We start from the raw sequence: 24,089 nt of genomic DNA, 5'->3' as shown, positions 1-24,089 counted from the left end.
TTAGGAACTCAAATGGTTTAGTTTGTTTGGTGTCGAATCAAGTAATTAAATCCTTGAAGTTTGTTTTAGTTTCTTATACAACACACGAGAGCAAATTCCCAAGAGAGTCACTTGTCTGTATTAATTTGGTTCTGTCGACGTTTGCTGTAGCGTTTCGCTTGACAATCCTATAGAGACAATGTGGCTGTGGTTACGTACGTAGTGCTTTGAGAGTAAGAGAGAGGTTCACCGAGGAAACGAGCTCGTGTGCTCCTCAATAGAGTCGAGCCATAACGCTACCCGGCGCCGCCGACGGCATCGCACGAACGTGTGCGATGAGCAATTAAGAGCCGGCAAGCCCGCAAAACGAGCTCAGTGTTATTTGACACGTACTTGATAAAATGAATGCTTGCCAGCAAAACGGGCGGGATACGTGTCGTGAGAAAAATAAAGCCTGATGCGATTGAAACCACGACACCAATCTAGTTAGTGGAAGCATGTTTTGCTTTGAAAGGAGTTGATAAAAGTATTCCTTTTTTCTTCAGATATCAGTGCAGATAACGCTGACATCTTTGGACGCGCAATATTGCCTCACAAGTCGCAGAACTGAATTTTTCGCCGCTCGGTGGTCGTAGAGTCGTAGCATTGTTTTATACAGTGCATAGCTAACGGCCTCGACCGCATTTCGTGACGTGACTATAAATAAACGTTAAAAGGTTTTGACATGATATATGGGACCGCCGAATATACCTACCTCATTTAAACGTAATTAAATTGTTGGTGTTGCAAACTGGAACATAATATTTTGTTTTGACCTTTAGCGGAAAGTAAGTGTTGTAAACAAAACAAATAAATGTGCGGAAACCTATTTATATTCACGTAAAGTGTGGCTTTCCTTCAGTGAAAATAAACTCAAATGAATTCGGAGCACAAAGGCCTGAATGGCGAGTCTTCGTAATTTATATAGGTGGCTACTTCTTAATTTTGAAATATTTCATTCACCTGATTCAGCGAGTTGGAAGAAATGTGTAGCTAAGATGCGCAGAGAGTGATACTCGTGTCGGTTTATCGCCAGAAATTCAGCATAATCTTTAAGACTCGGCTTTACCGTAACAAAGACGTCGTTTCCGCTACAGATTATACTCTGTTCAGCTTCACTAAGTACTGTACAATCTCTTTTATATTACAGCAGTTTAATCCTCGCCATGGGGATCGTCCACCTAATGATACGAGCGTACAACTACAACACATAGATTAGAGATTATCACATTATTTAGAAATTGGTAAGTTTAGTAAATAACCCGTATCGCCTACACACAAGTTTTTAATCAGAATCGATGGAAAATTGATAAATAGAATGTATTAAATTGCCCTTTGAAGCAGAAACGATCTAAATGATATTGAACTGCGAACAATACAGCTTTTTGTGTTCACAGTCGTTAATAATAATTCTGATTCGTTTTAGATACTACTGTGTTGTGCTTGTATTTTATTTGTTTAAATGATTTTCATGACAATAAGAGACCTTGCTATATCTTTTCTGCAGAAAAGGCATTTCCTCCCTTTAAAAGGAACATAACTTTGTTATTAGGTACTTTACTATCAGTATAAAGAATACTGAATAACTTCTGAGAACTAGCAATACATTCTCTTGATCATTACTTAAATGTGTTATTACATACTCAGCGTTTATTTCTAAGAAAACAAAACCCGCCCCAAAACCCTCAAAATATCGATTAGTTCAGATGTTAATTAAAGTTATTATAAACAGACGGTGAAGAGAATGAAGCCGTAATGATGATAATTAAATATGCAAAATTATTAATTGTACGGAGGCAGGCTGCCGACGCAGCTTATATTTATTATTCAAATGCTTAAGTTCAATCACGAGTTCATAGAGCGTTTGACTTGGGTCAAGGTCAGGCTTAAATTACAATGTCTGGCCATACACAATTCTAAGTAAGAGGGTTTGGGGCTTAGAGTAAGCTTGTGGGGTTAAGCAGTGTGTCTGTACAGTCGGTGGCTGCTGGGGCCGATCTCGTGTGTGGTACTAGTATGACGCAAGTCGTGGACAGTTTGTGACGTGATTTAGAGGCGCTTGGACAATGTGCTCTTGATTGATGGCTGGATGGCTGGACAACTGTTCTTTCTCTTTAGTATGCCACCCGCCGCGCCGATTGTAAGCAAAATGAATTGTATTTTCAATATGCTACCCAAAGCAATTTAATTACCATGATGTTTCCACTTTGTTATAATAACGTCATGGAGGTTTGAATAGTCTTTTGTTTTTCTTGCAAGGTTAGCTACTAAATATGTGACATGAAATTAAAATTGAAACTCTATAATTCTAACTCTCGAACTTAGGTATAACTTTAGATATAGATTTCTACTGTAATCTACCTTACATTCCACTATTGATTAACTAATTTGACTAATTACACACTTCCTTTTAAGTCCGTTTCGGACACGCTTATACATAGTTACGGGAGGCTTTAGGTTAATTGCTTAAAGGGCTATTAGTAATAAAAGCGGCCCCTAATCGCGCTAATAAAGCGCAGACACACACGCACCGTCCTGTAACAGGCAACACCGTAAAAGTGTCCAATCATTAACTGAAATTACATTCACGTTTGTATTTGCCGACCGGAACCAATTCGCACATACTCTGATATTCAAATCCGCTTAACAGCATCCTCTAGTTGGCTGAACAAATATTTATACGAATATGCATTAAGGTATAGCACTATACTGGGTGACTGGTACCTGCATCAATATCCATTAAGCTAGTCACTGCGCTGTCCGAACAATCGCATTAAAGCTAAATTGATGCGGTCGGCGACGACGTCCATGTATTGATCAAATTCAAAACACATGAATAAGGGCACTGTGTACCCTGACAGTATACGTCAAGCACACAATGCCCGCGGGTCGCCGTTCACCAAACTACCTACACATATTGTGTTGTGCGCCATGTTACCTATCCTTCTTGACGTACACGCCACAACGTATGATGTTCGTGTTATAAATACTGAAAGAATTCTTTAACGCGTAATTGGCATTCCTCTTTTAATTGAAAATTTAATTATTTACACTGCATTTTACTATCGAAGCGAATGGAGTTCTATATGGAGATTTTTGCTAGGGAGAAAACGAATAAATACCAAGTTTCTTTTCCAGCACCAGTTGCGCTCAAAACCTCGAAAGTTTTATGTAAATGGAGATCATAACAATAATGTACGTATAAATGAATTTTGTAAAGCTAAATATTTCTACAAAAAGATTCGTCTGGAAAGTGGATTTAGATTATTTAAATACGTTCACTTGTGGCTTCGTACCCTTGAATACAGGATGAGCATCAATTAGGCAACCTCCTCGACACGGTCCCGGTACAATTATAATGTGTAGGTACAAACTCCGCGCGACCCACGGACATACCATTACTTTATTATTTATAGATTAAAGAGTACGGAATAGGTTGGAAAGTGGTTTGTATAGGTTTACTATGAGATATGTGGGATGTATTTTTAAACGTTGACTAATATAGACTGATCTGTGGATGCAGGTATTTGCTGTGTGTGTGAGCGTAGTGTAATCTCGTAGAAGCTCCTGGTACAAACTAAAGTTAAACTAACCAATGAAGCCCGAGATAAAAATGGAGGTGCTTTCCTGTTTCTAGTTCAAATAATTGACTTTTACAATTAAGAAAATTACTCAACTTTAATCCTGGTTATTTTAAAAGCTTTCAGGATATAAAAATATTTTTAAAAATCATTTATTGGTATTTCTAACATCGATGTTTCGTAACAAAATGGTTGATGTTGTTGAACCAAAAGGATTGCTAAAAGCTGAGGGATTTTAAAAATAAAACGTAAATATATTGTGCAAAGCGCGTGCAATAAACTGGATTTTAGGGACTTGTTAAATTTTAACAGCATTCAGAGGGTTAAGGCTCATAAGTTTGAAGGCTTAGCGCCGCTACAACCCACTTTATGGCCGGGGATTCCCACGGCGACATTACCATCACAAAATCGAACCTTTTGCTTATTATTATCTTGTTTTAAGGATTTCGTACCTCGAAATTAAACAGCGGAACATTTATAGTTTTAATTAGTTGTGCGTCTAGGAACTCCACGCTTTGCGGTTGCGTAACAAATCTAAATTTCTATCAAACACTCAAGCCAACTGTTCCTTAAAGCTGTGAACTTCTAAGCCAACGCAATCAAAAGATACAGCCGTTTATACCCAAATTTCCGCAAATTTTCGACACTCGCACGGAAATCAAACTCTACAGGGTACTTCCCATAAACTCAGATCCTTACAATTTACGCAACATCTTATAGCTCTGATGAAGGAAAATTGCAAGAACCGTATTTTGTTAGTTACATCCTATATCAAAAGTATTTTAGATACATTGATAAACTTTATTTTGATATACCATAACTATAGGCTTGAACGAAACCCTTAGGCCACGAGTCCGATTGTACTTGAACGGTTATTTTGTTAAAAAACACCCAATACTTTGTAGGAAAATATTAAGCTGACCGATATTTATAACGAGCAGCCATTAACTTCTCGAAAATAATATTTCAAATTCAGATTTGTCAAATTTTATCACAAGGGCCTTTTTTACAGCTATTATTTTGTCCAATTGAGAAATGCGAGAACTTTTATGTCATTCATATTGTGTATCACTGGTTCGAATAACAATGGGTGGTCTTGTTGAACTCATTGAATGCTTGAAGTACATTTTTAATTAGCACTCGCGTAAATTAAAGAATGTACATCTATCCCGCGGCCCAAGGACCTCTTGGTGGACTTAATTAAAAGACGGTCGACACTTTTAATATTGTTCTAAAACATCAGAACGAATTACTGCAGCTAAAAGTAATACGATTCATTTTAAATGTTCAAATTTACGACAAGTATTATTCAAAGAACGAGAAGTATAATCCTTAGACTTAAGAACTTTTAATGAAATATAGAAAAAGGAAGATTGTCGTAAATTTTACCGCAAAGTTGGAAGCTAGGGGATGGAGCCAGGAAATTTGTAACGAAGGCCTACGTAAGACCGCGCCGACGGCAAGGCGCGCTCTCTCGATGAGTTGTGTGCAACGCTCCGCAGAGAACACAATACGACTTAAAATATCACTTCAGACGCTACCGCTCTCGACAGGACGACGGCTTTATTCGAATTTAGTGTTTTGTTTTGAACTGGAATGGAATTCGTAAAACACGCTTCAGTTGATTCTTTAATCGAATGATTTCCTGTTACATTACAATTTGTTGAGTGTTTTTCTTAATTCAAGTCAGCCATATTGGCGTTTCCAGCTCTTCGGTAAGTTTAGTTAAGTCGAGTTCACGTGCTCGGCGTGTAAGGCAACAGGGTGAGCGAGACTGCGGGTGAGCGACACGACACTACACCATTAATCACTTGTAGGTAAGTAGCAGGCACTCAGGTGACACTCTATCTTTACTAAATAATTTCGCGGCACATAATTTACTTGTATAATATTTGGGAACGTTACTACGAAGCTTTACACACCAATTAACCTGACATGGATATATTCCATCATTTATACACATATTCAATTATATTCGTAAATTACATCTGAAATTCGTGTTTAGGTATTCAATTAGAGTTTCGTTTTCTGATACGAAAACTCTTCTTTTTCATCACTCCTCATTTTTACAGTCTACTTATTTAAAAGAGGAATTTAGTGATCTGTACTTTGAGGCCCGTTTTTGGAATTGACATTAAAAAAATGTAACATCAACGCCTAGGCAAAATCTACAAAGTACGTAAATTACGACATTTCGCAATTCCGCGCACAGCATTATTGTATGTACATCAATTAAAATTCCTACTCCTTTCGTTACCAGAAAGAGCGCGAGACCGAAACAAAAAATTAATTGCTTTTGCGGCTTATAATAAATTACCTTAGTAGGTTATTTTATACAATATCGTGGTTCACAGAGGCACCGCGAGAGCCTCGCGCCGCGGAACGCTATGCACCTGCGCGGATAATTTGAATATAGCACAAACCCTGACTCCGCCAACATAGATTAATGGTAAGCTGTCTGCCGAGATAATCCCGATTTTTGTTTGCTCGACGTGATATGACTGCAAACGAATTACGTTTTCTCTAACAAATTACTGCCATCTTTAGAATTCAAGAAATTATTGCTTAAAATATCCTTTGGGACTTCAGGATGGAACGTGATTTATCAGTATCAAAGTAAGTTGCAAAATAGAGATGAATTGCTGCATATATTTCACTTTATTTTGTTCATATCTGGCGTTACTGGTAAGATCAAAGCAGGCGCTTGACAAAATATTGTCATCAAAATTATGACGATCATTTATTTTATCAATGACTCGCTATTATTCATCGTAAATATTATAAAGACCTTTCATACAAGACAATTAATAAGAAGGTTTTAATACAACATAATCCGAACTAACGTTAAAATGACGTTATAAACATTTAACGTCACAATTACCACAGATTTAATAAAGTAAACATTTGATAAATCTAGTTCGGAACACAAACTGAATTTGCAGAGATGAAGGACGTTATTAAAGGAAACTAAATATTAGTTATAAAGTTTTAAATGAAGTTAGGTCTATTGTTAGAGGCGCAGGTTCTCGGTGTAGACATTATTTGTGTCGGCGTCGGTTGGATCTCGCAGACTAAGGGATCGGTTATTCACAGTTGATTAGAGATTCGAAAGGTGGCCCTGGCTCACGATAACATATCGCTGAATGAACTTTTAGGACCGATTGTTCCTATATTAGGAAAATAAATCTTTTCTATATTGGTGCGTCTTAATTTTAGATTTTAAAAATACTTGATGCATATTTTATGCAATTATGAAGGCAAATTTTGTATATATGGCATATAAATAACTAAAAAAAAAGAGAGATCGGAAAACCTGTGAGCCTAGAAGTAAAAAAACCTTACATTATACGTATAATGGGATAAAAAACATAGTAGGTACTACAAGACCTGAAATGTCACACATTGTGGCTGTACATAATATGGATAAGAACTAACAAATTGACAAAATATACTCTGTCACAGTGTAATATGATTGATAGCGTGAAAGTACCGACGTCGTTTCATTTGCCCATCCCTGAGCGTAAGCGGATTTGGCATCAAGCCTGTCAGAAGACTTAACATATTAAATATAAGGAAAAAGTAAACAGTATGGAATATTTAGAACACACAAAAATATTTTTATCCTGACATGCGAAGTTACTAATCGTCTCGTCATAAAAAGCTAACAGTATAAGGCATCACAATATTTATTTTGGGAGTTTATTAAAAATATAAAGTCTGAAATTCGGGTCCTGAGTTGTAATTCAGTTTTGCACGATTCTTTCGGAGATTTTATGTACAAAGATATTGGGAGATACCTTAAACAGTATCCTGTGAAGGGTCGGAGGTTTGAGTGTAGGTAGATAATAAAATGTAAGAGGTATATGGTAGGCGGGTGGCGGCGAGGCGGTCGTTAGCGCCGCGTGCGCGCTCCCTGACTAGAGCCACACCGCGCCGCCGCCGGCCGCCGCTCAAATCACTTTGATCTCATGATTTCTCAACTGTTTCTTGCCCACATGCCGAGCTGTCTGGACGTATTATTACAACATTATGTAAGAGCAGTTACATCTTCACCAAAAACCATACACGTTAAACTATCTATTGGGAGGTTTGCATTAAATATAAAATAGGTTCTAGTTGTATTTTACGTGTTCTTGAACAATTGTTTTACAATTCACGATCAAACAAAACACGAATCAAAATAAAATAATCAGTAGTAACTGCGTAGCATTGAGAATATTATATCGTATCATAAACTCGTAATCCTTTGAATCAGGAGAATATTATAATTTTATGAAGTCTATTTTATCCAAGCATTCAACAATTAACCCTCAAATGTAAATCTAAAAAGACGGTTATATTGAAATTAAGATAAAGCACTAATTATTCATACTCATTACATTTATAATTATCATCAAAGCGAACATTTATATTAGTCGGAATTAATTACAATGAACAGAATAACGAGTTTTAAATGTGATATTAATTTAAATGTTGGATTGTTACTGAATTCTGTAAAGATACTATTGAGGAAGATTTATCTTAAACAAAAAGATGGTTTTTATTTTATTTCTACTACAGTAACTATTAAATTGTGTATCGTGTGTGGTGTATGTAGTCGGTTGACATAGTATTAGATACGTTCTTTTCCTTTCAGTCGCAACACAGTGATTCGTTTATTCTCGCAATACAATATTATTTTTCGAATTTTCGACGTTTGTGCACCGAACGCTGAGGCTTCTCAAAGGAAGCTCGTAATTAAATTGAGTCGAGTTCCTTCAATACAAGGGCAAGTAAATGTTATTAGCCTTCGAAGCGGTTATATAGCAAAATGTTTATCCAGATACTGAGAACGACTCAAATCCCCGCTATTTGTAGCGCGCTATTCTTCTTTTTGTTCTAACTTACCTGCATACGTTTTAAACTTCAAACTTACATTTATATATCAGTGTAAGAGAATACTCGACGTAACATAGTAAAGACGATCTAAACGCCACTTTTTATGCTAAGAAGGGGGAAGCGGTCGGTAATCTGCGGTAAGTGCGGCAGGTGCTACGCGAGCGCTACGAGTGTGCTACAAGTCTACGAAGCTACGACACGCCCGTATCTCGCACAATGAACCATTTCTAACGTTGTGTAAAAGCTTAACACAAAGAGTTTAGGAATTAGACTTGTTTAACGACACTCGTGAAACTCTGATAGACATATGAGACATGGACAAGAGAGAATCTAAATATTCTTAAGCTTTATGAAATGCATAATGATCTTGTAAAAATTCCCACAAAGCTCTATTCAGTTCACCTTAGAAATTCCAATTTATGCAGGGATATTCGTCTTCCAATTTTCAATATTTATTCAATATTCAGTCTAAAGGTGCACTACGCAGACAGCAGTTATTTGAAAATCTAAAAGCACCAGAGCTTGTACTTATAAAACTATTTTGTTTCATAGTCTATAATTTGTATTTTACAAAATGCATACGAGATGGTATTATATTTAACGTAAAAAACATAAATACATTTTGTGAAGCGAATATCCCGATTTATGTTCTAAGAATAATATCCATTATAGTATTAATAATTCTGAGTCCCATCTTCCAGTGATTGAGGTACGTATATCCTAACTTTTATTATATTACTGGTAGGATACATTTACGCTTTCGCGTCGTAAAATATTGAGGAAGGATGTTGCCTATAAGCAGTATAGTTCCCGGCTCCGAATATGCAGGGATTTTCCACACTTCCACGAAGTTATTTAAACAGGGTTGGCATAAAGTAGGACGCATTATCGACGTGAAGTATTGTAAACTGACTGAAACTATTTGAGTAGTGCAGCTATTGAAATAATTTATAAATGAGAAAGTGTACGTAGCTGTGTAAAAGGCACAATTGTCGTCGTTTTCAAAAGAAGACTGTACTAAAAATTCGTTGAATAACGCTATAATTTGGCGATTATTCAACGTCAAAAATACCGTACAACATTTTTAATAATGTTCCAACGTACTAGTAAAAATATTTCAGTGTTTCATCATCGGATTGACACAAGGTAGCTCTTTACTTTCGCCACCGCTATCTATGTTATTACATAACAATCTTCATAATGGATCACCAGCCCCCTAAACCTACAAAAATAAACTTTAGGAAACGAACAAATTTCATGACGCAGGGATTTACCTAAATGCAAACTATAAATGGTGAAAAAGGGCTGACATATTTTACAAAAGCAAATGTTATTACTTTTACGTGAAAATAAAAGAAATCTTAGAGTTTTTCTCGACTGTTATATAACAGCGGACCCTTTTGTGCAAATAAATCAACCTTTTTGTGTCTTTAACAGATTTTTAAAGTGGAAAACTCTATTTCCTGACTCTTGAAATAAAAATTTCGACTTCATTGAAATAAAAGTTTCAAAAATATTTTTTTTCAAAATGCCTGCCCATTGCCCTCGTGTAACTCTGGACATAAATCCTAATATGTAATTGTAACAAAACCTTTAACTTTTTGAACAATGTGCGAACCCCTTGAATATAGCTTTTTACAAATATTAAATTCCCTATAATGAAAGCGTATATTGTGTAGGAACAATGAGCTCGGACCGCGGCGAGATCGCACGGTCGCTCGGTTTTCTTTACATGTGAATACTTTGCCGAGGGAGTTTACATTATTTATGTTTCTTACGAAGAATATTCAAGTAGCGCTGAAGTACTTGTTTATTATGTATCTACGTTACAACCAATTATGGTTATAGAATACAGTGTGCCTTTACACAGAACAGTACTTTACAGTAGACTACATTTAAATTATTGTTGTCATTACCATATCATTAAAAGGGAAACCACTGAGTACTGAAAATCTTTCTGATTAATTTAGTAAAGTCTACCTAAGCATTTTTTTTTTGTAATCCAACCTGGCAGTACTTTGTTTATTCTACTGATACTATAATCAGTAGATTATATTCACACACATTATTTCGAGATAGGCGATAATAAAGCCGCGAGACTTACACATAAAAGGAGAGAACATGCACCTGTGACGGTGACGCTCGTAAAACCAGAAACTCGTTACGATACCATGCTGGAGATAACACAAAGTTTGTCAAGCTACGCGTCTTGTCACCCTTAAATCAGCCTTGAGTTGTAATAAATATACAAGTACATAAATTAAGGACGAAACAAGTTAGTCGAACTATTAGTAGATAGTTCTTAAGATGGAAGTTAAACAAGTTTTATTGATAAAGGATAATATTTGGTCGTCCTTTTAAACTATTACAATCCTACGCATATCCTACGCTAAATATTCTGTTGTGTAGTTAGTAAATTTACTAGACAAAATATTGCAACAACAAACTTAGGAGTTCCAAAGTTCATGAAACGGTAATTTAATTGTATTATTGGATCACAAATTCTTGTTCAAAATATTAGTAGCTACTTGTTCAAAGTATTAAATTATATTATTCAAATAGTCCGCTGTTGCTGTAAAACACCTTTTTCATTGGCATTGAACTTACTATATGAAAAAATATGTATGTACTTACGCACACACAAGATACACATATATTCTCAACTGGATTCCTTGAATTGCACCGATTACTATAATTCAGAGATATGAAATCATTCTACTGATACAATTTTTGGTATAAGCTCGCTTGAGGAGTTATTGTGTATTGAATTTTGAGCCCAAAACGATAAAAATACCTTTGTCCTCGTCGAGTAGGTCAGTATATCACTCTCGGAACACATACAAGGATACTTGAGCCCTCGAGCCCACACTTGTGTTGGGTATGAAGGCCCACCTTGCAAAACTGTTGTTGTTAAAATAGCCAAGTATTAGACAATCCTGACCTACAATCCACATTCCTAAGTGTTACAAACTTTAGTCGGCATTGTAACTTAACCTAGCGGCTGAATGGAATCGCCGCCAGTTAACATATTGACCATAAATACACTTCCCACCATTAGCACAAGTGGGCTAGGGGACAGTGAAATAAAACCCTCTTTAAATAAAAGATGTAAAGAGCAGAAAGACGCCACGCGCCAGCCAAATGGCGAGTCAGTAATGGTCGCCGCTCAAAGCTCCTACATTTAACCAACTCTCCCTTGAATATTTAACGCCGCCTACTTTGTTAACTAATATTAAATCCCAAAGGCTTAGGATAAATCAGGATCGCTATAAACTTAAGACATAAATGAAGATGTTTGAATTACTCACATCAATGTATGGCGTGAGTTTAGTATGCATATTTGTTTTGCCAGAAACGGAAATGTTCCCGTACAGTACGGAAATATTAACCTGGGTTGCTCACGATACCACTTAAGTAACCTCCTTGATACAGTTAAAGTAGCGCACATTAACATTTAAAGCCTGTTATGCGATGTAAGAGCTATAAATAATAGAGCGGCCACACTGTCGCAATCATTTAAGTCTGAATGATACAATACTAGCACAGTGTACCTACGGCATCAGGTCAATCAATACTTTCCCATAATTATACGCGTAGTATACAGAAATCGCTTGCAAAATATAGGTTTGTAACAGAATCGAAAAATGGTTCGACCGAACGTGACAAACGCGACGATGACAAATGGTATCTTAAAATAGATGACGAGGCATTCTAGAGGCTAGTTTATATCAGTTATCATAAATTATGCCAATGTTAATGTAGTATTTAATAAGTAGACAACGAAAAATTACACGAATTCCAGTGGAGGACAAAGTTACGAGTTCCTATGATAAACATTTCAGCTGAAACATTAAACTATTAAATAGCTTCGATAGCGTAATTCAAGCCGTAGAGGATACAAGTTCGCAAAGTGCAGCGCTCGCTGCACCGCGCAGCGTGCGCTCGTGACGTCGGTCAGTAGGCGAGGGAATATTTATAATGTGAACGGATGCTAAAAGGAAGGCACGGCCGTGACCGACTTGTGTGACCGATATCCGTGCTCCCCAGTGCCTGCCCTAGGGCTGCCAGTACTGATGTATACGCCCCGCCAAACATTTATAAATACCATTTTAATAGTTACGTGCTCTTCGGTTGTGTTCAAGTATCAAGAGTTATCATCCTCGGCAAATTCCCTTTGAGAGGCTTACGTCGGGACGTGGGTCCAACGCGTGGATCCAATTTGAGACTTTCCGACACAAATGTTTGTTCAAATTACAGATTACAAACTGTTGCACAATAGATAAACACAGAATCACAATGAAACAAACATTTTATTGTAAAAATATATCCAAGGCTGGACTAAAACATTACAGCATATTTTCTAACGGAATAATTGATTCATGAGTTTTCAAAAACCCGTAAAAGAGCTTTGTAAGTGAATATATAATGAGACTCCAAAAAATCTAAGAATGCTAATCTTACTTCCCGTAAGTATAATATTAATATAAAAAGAAATGCTACCCCGGTATCATTTCACTTTTTTACGAGAGACCTGTCTAAGACATACTTATTTTGTATATGGCGTGTTGTTTGGTATTATTTTCGATTAAGTTGATGTTCAGGCAAAAAATATAAAAGTAGTTAACAAAAAGGTGCAATATGAAATATGGTATTTTATCTTTCATAGCGATGATCGATCGGCAGAGCAGAGGAATGGAAAGTAAGAATTTTAAATTGAATTGGTGGATATTTGTAGATAACATAACGGCATAGTATCCAGGTTTTAATAAAGCCATGCTGCCTTGACCTAGTTGATCAAAGAGCAAGCCCGTAACCTGCGCAGATGAATTCTAGGAAACACGATACGATAGCTAATAGAGTAGACTTACTGCAACTTGTTTGGAATTGTCGGAGGTCGAGGAAACTTGGGTAAACTGATATTTATATAATTGAGGAACAAGGGAAATAAATGCGGATCCATATTTATCAGATCAGTTGCCAACCAAGAAAATTATATTCATTTGCCCAACAGTTGAGATCGAGGTAGATCACCGACTACCACTTAAAACACAAATGTTTTTTTTAACAAATGAGTAAAATGTAGAGTCATATTTCCTCTATGACGTATCAACAATAACTTTAATTTTAGTAAATTAAAACTGAAGTAGCATAATTACGTTGCGAATGGTTTCGAACTTTCGACTGACGGGAAACTCTAATGAGCACACAGAGACGGCCAAAAAGTGGTGCCCTTATTCTATAACTAGGAAAGTTTTTGTGGATACTGCAGCGCCGCAGGGGTGTTAATTATTAATGCAATGTCGAAACTTCTTGTTAAAATTTCTCGTCATAAATATCACGGTACTTGAAATCACCAAAAGCTTTCAAAACGTTTTTAAAGTATGTTTACGTAAAGTATTGCAAACACTTGCTGTTTCAGTCATTTTAAAAATATTTGTTTGTTCTTTTTAATTATTATTAAACTAAAAAAGTAAAATATTAATAAAATATATCTTAGTTACACCACTAATGAAAAACATCAATATTTAAACTCTGTAATAAGATCAATCCGAATTGGGCGTAAAACTAGCAAAAACGAGTAAACACCAATAAATTCATTGAAAATGTTAACATTTTTTATGAAAGGTTAGTGTTGAACATGTGTTAAGTTGTCATTCTCCATTTTCATGACTATTAAAACAGTAAAAAGTGGCATGTCAGTCGAGGTCAACAGGGCGTCAGATTTTAATGACGGGAACACGTGCACCTACTTCATGCATTTGCATAATTTGTAAAGTCAGTAAGTAATTCAGCGGCCGGATGACGACGCCTGTTTAAGAGCACTGAATACATGCTGAGATTTTTATAATTCATTTGATATCGTTGTATAATTAAGAAGGTATTTCGTCACATATACGAACATCAATTAATTGACTGCTGTAGATTGTGTTTGACAAAATAACGTAAAACGAACGGAAGAATTAAAAAACAAAGTTCTTTTTTTATCAAATATTATTAGTATTTGAAGAATAGTTGATTCTTAGCAAATACTGTATTACAATAGACTGAGTCGATGAGTTGACAGTCCATTACGATAAAAGGGTATTTACAATCTGAGCGGTTAATATTAAAAGTTTTAGAACAATTATCTCGACAGCTTTTTTCATTTATTTATCGAAATTTAAAGATAAACCAAACTCGTTGACGTTAATACCAATAAGATTAGAATCAAGCCACGTTCGATGAAAATATATGAACCTCCGCAGACTACAGACTTTTTATCGGCCGCTTTTTTAATCGATTCGGGCTCAAAGCTGTCGACTTAGAACAGACGAGTGGTCTGATATAGCTTTTAATGAATCAAGTCGGAGAGTAGTCAAAATAAAGTTATGGCAATGTACGCCTGTGGTTTCCATTCTATATCAATAATGCTGTTGGGCAACAGTCTGCTGATGTCATAATTTGAAGACCCCGGCTTAGCAAATTCATATAATATGCTCAGTTTCACACATTTCCTACTGATTAAACTTAAGCGACTAAATTATTGTTCTCTGCTCTGAACATGAAAACAAAATAAAAATAGTTCCTATGTAAAAAAATAAAGAGTAAAAATCTTTACATGCCCATTGATATCGGATGGTTACAATAGTTTTATTTATATTAAACCAACCGAATATTAGCTATCGGGAAACAGTCAATTCGGGCATTCGAGTTCATTCCTATATTTACGATAGGGATTCTCACAGCTCGCTTGGCTTTCGAGATTGGCAAAAATGTATATTTTTGTGTCTGTTATGCATTTATAGAAAGGTCACAAATAAAATTTTATTTAGGTACTTATCATTAAAATACTAACTATTTGTAAATGGCTCTGTCTCTTGCCCACCCTTTCAGTGTAATGATTAATTTAAAGCAATATCTTCAACTTAAATGATAAGCTAATACAGCGTTAGTAGTTACTTAGGCGAAAACGTCTACCTTGCTAATTACAAACCAAAATCGACAGAATATTCAAATTCGCCAGTATTTTACCCAAAGCCACAGAAAAGTCAAACATTGAGATACCGTGTTTTAAGTTATTTTGCAATTAACTGTAATCGTGTGTAAGATTGTTAACTTCGACGATCAAGGACAGTGTTTTTTCTAAGGTAGAATGTTTAATGGAAAAAGTTTTAATAAGATTTCATTTCAACGAATAGCTTCTTAACTTACTCGGTTATGGAATCATTTCTTGTAATATTCTTGGTACCAGGCCTGAGGGCTAAACTAGAACACCAATTCATAAAATGAGCTTATAATGTCTCAAACTAGTGTTTGCCTATTTTTGAAACGTGTTCCTACTTTTATGATATTTGTGTGTCTGGTTTTTTTACAAGAAATAATTAATATACCGTTAATATAAATGTAAATATGTTCGCGTAATGAGTTTCACTTGAATAAACCTTGCAACCATTTTATTGCCATTAATGTCACACGCTTGTGCAAAAAGCACCTCCAATATCCATTAATAACGCGAGTTCCTCGTTAATATGTATATTCGTACTTACCTAAAGTTTTTGTTGAGTAAGTACGTGATCCGAATAATCTGTAAGAGTTCAGAGTTTTTCAGATACGAATACAAATATCCGCCTTCACAAAGAAACGGAATTATATAAGCCTCACATTATTTCGGGCGTCGAGACAATAAGATTTCAAGCAGCGTTAAAATACGTAGCATTTACGTAAAAACATATTTACGAGTGAAACGTTCAGGACTAAGGAAAAACATTACTCGCCCAGTGTTTCACTGAAGTTTTTGAAATAGGTTCCCGATTTTCGCAGTCTACTATATTATTATGTTTAGGAGTTCCTGTGGGGCGTGTTAGGTGCGGACTCAGGTAATAAATATTCATTGTTACGAGAGAGCATGAACCATGCAACTAGTGCGAGAAACCGAGCTCTCAGCTGCTGCGGTCAATCAATTTACCTCCAATAGAGATGTACTAAGCAGGCCGTTCCGGAGCTGGCAGTGCGAGGGTCGGAGGGCGGCCTCTCGACACCTACATAAATTAAGAAAGAATGGCGCAACTCGTGACTCTAATAGCACATTGAACAGATTAAACGCCTATGAGACGTGGAAGCTGCGGTCTACGATCGATACACCGTTTTCCTTACCCGTATTATTCTACTAGTAATAACTTTTGTAGATAACGATTGGTAAACGATAAATTAGAATTACCAATGAGAAAAGTTCTTTTTTCGTTTAAATAACTTTAGGAACGCAAGCTTTTTGGTTGAGAATAAAAATAATAAGACCTCATTTAAATTCGAGTTATACATCTTTGTTAATTAACTATGAAATTAGCTTTTAGTTTGAAAGATTTTTAGATTGATAAAATAACTACACCTTTCTCAATAAACATCATAAAAAGATCTGTAGCAATAGTAAGGTTTTGTAAATATACGAAATTATGTTAAAAACCGGTATTCGATTGTAAAAAAGTGTAAAGACACTTATACCGTATGGTAAATAAATATAAGACTTACCCTGAGGGCAGATCACGGGTTCCCTTTGTACCTGAAAATATGTTAAATAAGTTAGGTTTGTTTTGCTTTGATGAGGGTTACAGCCTATACCTACGTGGAAATTTTAACCGTCTTAAATTTACTGAAACGATATTTATTTTAAAGTGGATACGCGCCGTATAAAAGGTTTGACATTATCAGTGGAAAATAATCTTGTTTAGACCTTTCGTTTTAATGTGTTCGTGATAAAATTACACATTATTTAGATTATTCTCGATTAAGGTATACGAGAACAAAGGGTATGAGAAATATCCAAGTACTTGAAAATTGATTTATCTACAAGTAAATAAATGTATAACAGTTTAAAAGTAAAAATGTCGGTGAAAATGTTGTACCTAACTCCACGCTTCAATATAGTCATGTTAGCACTTTGTGGAGGAGTTTTAAATATTTATTCGCCGATGTATCTGCAAGTAAAGTGTCGCTGGGAAGTCACTTTAACAAGCTGTCCAATTTTATATTTTTCCTTTAGTTGCGTTCCCTGTTGGAATATCATGCAATTTTCAATTGAGATATTTATTTGTCTTGCTTTAATACCATTCGCGTTCAAAAGTTTTGTTAGTAATTTGGAAACTGCGTCGTACCGTATCCTAAAGAGAGTGCAATTAATTATAATTAATAATATTAATTTCAAACCGCAAGGGGCAAGCCCAGTAATTAATACTTAAACCATCTCTATACGGCTCTAAAGGCCAGTATGTTATTATTCCTTTAGGAACTCTTCAACAAATTATTTTCATTATGAAGTCCAGTGAAAGGTTCATAATAAAAAAATAATCATGATAAAACGTTGCACAAATTGACAGCAATTAGTGCAACATTTTCCTCCGGTGGCAGCTAATAAGATAGCCGACGATCTCGAATGCGAATAAGATCGTTTTACTCATGTTTAACAACGTGTTAACAGAGCCAGAGAGGTTTTATCTTACAATGGAAAAGTCCGTTAAATACTTTATTGGCAATGTAAGCCATTCAATACATTTACAAAAACACTTGACGCACAATAGGCACAAATTATCTATGAATATTTACGCTGTTCCCAATAGGATCCTATTATCATAATCATAATTATGCGCGCGTTATTGCAGGTTAGTTTGCGCTCTTGTGACCAAATTGTGCTGTACTTAAGTTGGAGTACATGTATATCATACAAAGGAACCTCACATATTCGTATGTATCAATCATAAATTGTGTTATTTGTTAAATGGTTTAAGTTAGAATTAGACATAATTTAATTACTTTTAGAACTTCGTTAAGGTATCTGAAAGTAATAAAATTATGTATTTCGAAACAGTTAATAATTAATTTTATTTCTAGACCTACCTATATCTAGACATATAAGCTGTAAATGTAATTACCCTATTATGTAATGTTGGCGAGTTTATAGCCTTTTGTATTAAGTACTTGTAGGCTATTAAGTAATAAGTTATATCATTTGGAAACATTTACGTTAACGCAACAACAAAGTCATGTTTTATAAATTTTAACTGCTCTTGATAGCAAAGTATTTAGTTGAACGATAAGTTAATGGTAGAAGAATGAATAATTACAGAAGGAAGAACAAAATCTACGCGGTTTACGCTTCACCAACCTCATAACTCTATAAGTAGATGAATATTTCATTCTCAGCGACATGGTGGTTTATTAATGGCCGACCGGCGACCTCAAGTTCGCCAAGCAATTATTTTGTAAGTAAAATCTCCTATAATTTAGTTTATAAGACTTGGTAGAGACGGCTGCCTACTCGTGTAAGGACTAAAATGCGATCGTTCAATAAGATAGTAATAATTTTCTGCCTTTCAAATCAAGTTAAGAGAGCTCTCTGTTAGACCCGGCTCGATCGATAACGGTTATACTTTGAAGAATGGCAAACGTTTATTCAGCCCGCAATTAAAATAATAATGATGTACCTAATTACGTTTCATGAAGATCCAATTATATTTCAGACTGAAAGTCTTATTAAATAGATGCATATTAATTTAAGAGCGCTGCTGGATTCGCTAATGAAATAAATGAATAGAAATTGCACTTTAAATTCGCACTCTCAAGATTTCGCGGAACAAGAAACAGCAGGAAATGAAATTTCTTTCGTGCCCACTCAAAATATTCGTTTGACGCGAGGCAGCTGCCACGTTCCTCGAAACCAACCTCTTTAGTTTTGTTTTAATATTACTTCTATAGAATGAGAGCCAGCCAGTTTAATTTAAGCCATTTTTAGCTCTTTATATTATTTATAAAAACTGACCTTATTTATATAAATATAGCCTCATTACCTGAGTCAACTAACTCATTGTAGAACATCGATTTAAGCACCTAATTACTACCTAGCAATCGTAATTACTATCGGAATAATTACGTCCTAAATAATTCCATAATACAATTGGTATAGCTCATGTGTTGAACACAATGACAAGTAGCACTACAACATGGTTAAAACAATTTTTAATAAAGTTTTAAACTAGATACCTCCGAGGCGACTAGTAGATAAGTATAGTTTAAAGTAAGTGTTCCTTAGGTTTCAATTAGTTTCTAAAAAGTTTCTAAATATTTACTAAAAATAAGATATTCTCAATAATTATATCTGGCATTTAGAGTTGCTATGATCTCAAATAAACTGACCGCTTCATGAATATGGTAGTTAAACAAAATAAAACGTTAATCAATTCTTTTCCCAATATTGATAAAGCGTCCCCCATTTTCTTGGGAACTGGTAGCAATAAAAACACTAATAAGGAGCAGATGAAGCTTACGACTAATAGATTGATTACCACACGAGCCGGTCTAGGCAACCGAGACGTTGGCTTAACGACGCCAGCCCGATCTCCACCCACTGTATTAGGTTTATGCCTTAATCAAGTTTCTTTTGTATAATAGAAAATGAAGATAACGATATTTTGTAGAGAAACGCCTCTTAGAATCAATGACGGGACGCCGCAATTTGTTATGTATGAAGTACTGTTAAGAAAGCAATGCAAGTATAATCGAAGTATTTAGTTTTCAAAGTAGTTTAATATCTAATTCAAACTTTCCATTCAAACATTTTGAAATTTACTTGAATGTGGTTAAAAAGCAAGCAGCTAATTTCCTTATTCTAATAAACCCTTAATAGCTTTCCAGTAGGCGGAAAAATCAAAGCCGACCCAAGCAACACGTGTATCAATCAAATAGGCCGATATCGGTTTACCTACGTATAAAGCAAACAAGCCCCGCAAAATCACAATATCTAACTGCGGAAGAAAAAACACGCGCTTAACTAAAGGTAACAATAGACTAACGGGATCCCAACACGCTCAGGTTATTATCTATTATTGTCGTGTCTCAACAGACGAGCTTAGACTCGGCCATTTATTTTCATGGTAATTTATTCTGAATAAGAGAACATTCCCTTGATATGAGCTCGGGAGCACGCTTCACTATACTTCCTCGGTTTATATCACAAACATTGAGTTTAACAAACTACATCGTACTGTTCCGGTACATCTTTAGGCGTTCTACGCGCTTCGTAATAATCTTTCATGTAATTATAATTAAACAATTTATTTGATATCAAACTTTGCTTAACACAACTAATTACTCAGGGATAACGCGTGGAACATTTATAAAGGGGCTCAGAAAGTGAAAGTGTCATCGTAAATTACGCGACAAGTTAGCGACATTATCTGCACAGGGATGTGCCCCGTCCCGCGGCGTGTCACTCGACACGACACGGAACATTCAGATGAATACAATGCATATATAAACAGATGCGGGAGGCAACCAAAAGTTAATACATGTTCCTTTTCAATCACAGCGATACTCGAAAAAGTTAGGCCTTTATGGCGAGATATTCAACTTGTAAATGGAAATAAGTTTGTATTCATAAAGTCTTTCTTTTTCAAGCGATTCGAAATTTAGTTATATTTTAACAAGTAGAATTGTTTTAGAATTGACGTGTTGATGAACACAACTATCTAAAATTAAAGTTAAAATAAAGTCAAATTGCGAGTAGCATTAATTCGCATTAACGTATTATACGAATTAATGTTAGTCGCAATTTGACTTTAATATCGACTTGCGAAAATTTTAAACCGACCTTTGAACAAAAGATAGAACCCCTATCCTTCCGACTTCCGTATAAGTCAAAGCAATTCCGAAATCTTGATGACGTCACGAACTTCAAGAACCGAACTCTACTACCGTTTACCTACTCTTCGCAGTCGAATGGATCTGAAGTAAAATCTCAAAAAGAAAACAATGTGTATTTTCTTGGACGTTTTTATTTATGACAAGATTACCGCCCAGTGCCGCCCCATATTGCCAGTGATTTTATTCCAATATTCCGCTCCTTTACATCCGACCAACTTACATTGTTGTTACAGCCCCCACAAATAAATATGATATTATTTCTTACAAATGGGTAATGGCTGTAATATTTCAGTAACCAGTTTTATTGTCACTTTCTGTCTGCTTATCTAATTTTAAGGAGTAAATAGGGAAAGGTTACTGTTGAAATCTTAAAACTGGAATGGAGACAATTTAAATATTTGAAAAATAACCTTCTTGGATAGCCTTCGACTACAGCAATAGACTTCACACCAAAAAAGAAACTTAAATTTATCCAAATACATTAAATATGTAAATTATATTTAATGGTCAAAATCTGATAATTAAGAAAAAAACAAAAGATTTTTATACACCGTGATTTTTTAGTCGTCTTACAAAAGCAGCCCAGTTCATGTATCCAATGACTAGAACACGTTCATGATAAAAAAATAGGTATTTATGAGATATGAATAAATTTAAAATGAAATTTTTATTCAAAATTATGATGCAATTCGTAGTTTTTAGAAACACAGCTCTGTTGCGAGCGCGGTCCGAGCCTTGTAACAATGGTGAGGGGCGCGGGCGGCGGCGTTTTTATCATTTTTAAGAGTATATTTCAGATTTATCTTGTTTAATTTTCTTCGTACTTATTATCTTAGTTGATGATAAAAAAATAATAATCGCGCCTAGGTGTATTTTACGTCGGATACGTGAACTGGGCTGATTTTGTAAGACGACCAAAAAATCACAGTGTATAGACAAAATGTGTGTTATGAATTTGGTATGTAATGTACGAGCATAACCAATAGTTAGCTGCAGAGGAACAGCTGGTTTCGGTGATATTGCCCCGTTCCGCGCGATACGTCCAATGCTTACAAAATACACTATGTTCGACAAATCGATACCTGCTGCCTGCCATCACAGCGACGATATATTTACTATATAGACACAACACACACTATACAAACAAGAACGTAGGTATAAACTTCGCGTTGAATATCATTTACAGGCACGTGTAGATCTATTTCGATCCTAGATTTCCAACTACGATAATAGCTTTAGAATTGGAAAATCATGTCTGTTTATGAAATTCTACGCCGGATTATATTCGTATGAGCGGCTTATGCATGAATACGTATGGTGCTTCTTCAGATTCAAGGATTGTATAAAATAAATTCACCTCTTCACTTTATTTTATGTAATTGCATTGTGTTGGTGTACTAAAAGTTATGAATTATGATGCCCAAGACGTCAATTTCCTTTTATTTCTATCGTGAAAAACTCAGCGCGTTCTCATTTACATACACTTTGCTGACCCAACACCGATAAAACCCTTTTTATCGCAGTAAAAAGGATTTCTGAGGTTCAACAAAGAATTCTTTACTATTTAATAGAAATCGGAACATTTAACGGACTATTCTCCGAGATTCGTCATTTAAATTGGTGTCATTATTTTATCTGGTTCAGAGGGTGTACCATCTATAAACATATTATTTCGTTTGTTTTTTTTTACGAATTGAGCTCTGACCTTGATGCAAATGCTAGTAACGATTTATTAATTGTTTGTGCAAACATGGAATGAATAGAATTCACTTATTGATCTAATTTATTTCAATTCAATTTTGAAAAGTAAGCTGAATAACTAAGAAACCTTAGCTGAATAACCAAAACACTATTATAGAATTCTTCTCTACAAAATTCGTGTTGGCAACACCCGGTGCATGCAGCGTGGCCACGTTTCAGCCTTCGAGCGTAACGTGAATCAATGACGGATGTGGTCAAAGTGTCGGGCCGGCCCCTTTGTGCATCCGGTCACAATCTATTCGACAGTCGTATCTCCAAATATAATGGGAAACGATGTTAAATTTGACCGTAAATGACAAGGATTAGACAAACAGGTAGACAGTATTTAAAGGGAAACTAAACAAAATATTGTTGGTTGCCTACCCACTAGAAATACGTGCCCAAAATGTTGTTAAGTTTTTAGTCTAAGTAGTTTGAAAATACATACCTACAATCATTCTGGCATTAACTTTAGACTTTTACACATCATATAAGTAAAAAAGCTCATAAACTTCTGAAGAACGAATAGTATAAAAGACGATTGAATACGACGTGAAATATGCACGACTGGATGGATATAACATGTAAGGTGATGTTACAAATGCACCTAGTTGCCTATTCGAATAGGAGAGATAAAAATCCGCTGATCATCGAAAAGGGGACGGGTGTGCAAACGACGAGGCGTGCCTACCCAACCATTTATTTTCGATTGCTCGAACGTTGCAAATATAGCTTTCTGTTCCAGTATGGGTCTGTTAATCCAAATTGTTAGCCCACACCGAAACTCTTTGTGATCGAATACAAATGTTAAATGTTTTTTGTTAGTTTTTGTACCGCAACCTGTACAAATATTTTACCTACACCGAACAGACCTTAACCAAACCCATTACGTAATAGCTATTTCATCTTAAATTGAAACTTCGCATCGAACTTCATAAGACTAATTTAATTTGGGTAGAAGTTACCGGAACCCGCAAAGGGTTACGCGACGAACAGAAATAACAAACTGAACGGAATTTACAGCTTTTCAAATAGTGGAATAATATTATTTAGTGTTTTATGTCAAGTTTATGTTTCTTCGTTTATACTACAAATTCAGAAATTAATTTGTTCGTAACAAATGTCAGGATCAAAAGAACAAAGGCATAAAAATTACATTTGATTTGTTATTACGCACCAAGGAAAACAATAGAATGTTAATTG

General features: G+C 35.4%; 1 protein-coding gene across 1 annotated transcript in view; it reads right to left on the bottom strand.

Annotated features, from left to right (window-relative positions):
* Window positions 1-24,089, bottom strand: part of LOC113495665 (regulating synaptic membrane exocytosis protein 1) — a 92,723-nt gene that overhangs the window by 58,494 nt on the left and 10,140 nt on the right. The window contains exon 2 of the mRNA XM_026874914.1: window positions 16,983-17,013. The gene's annotated coding sequence lies outside the window, so the exon portion shown is untranslated. The remainder of the gene's footprint in view (window positions 1-16,982; window positions 17,014-24,089) is intronic.

Source organism: Trichoplusia ni, chromosome 1 (assembly GCF_003590095.1).
Source record: "Trichoplusia ni isolate ovarian cell line Hi5 chromosome 1, tn1, whole genome shotgun sequence".
In the NCBI taxonomy this organism is placed as follows: Eukaryota; Metazoa; Arthropoda; class Insecta; order Lepidoptera; family Noctuidae; genus Trichoplusia; species Trichoplusia ni.
This window is presented reverse-complemented; position numbering and strand designations above follow the sequence as displayed.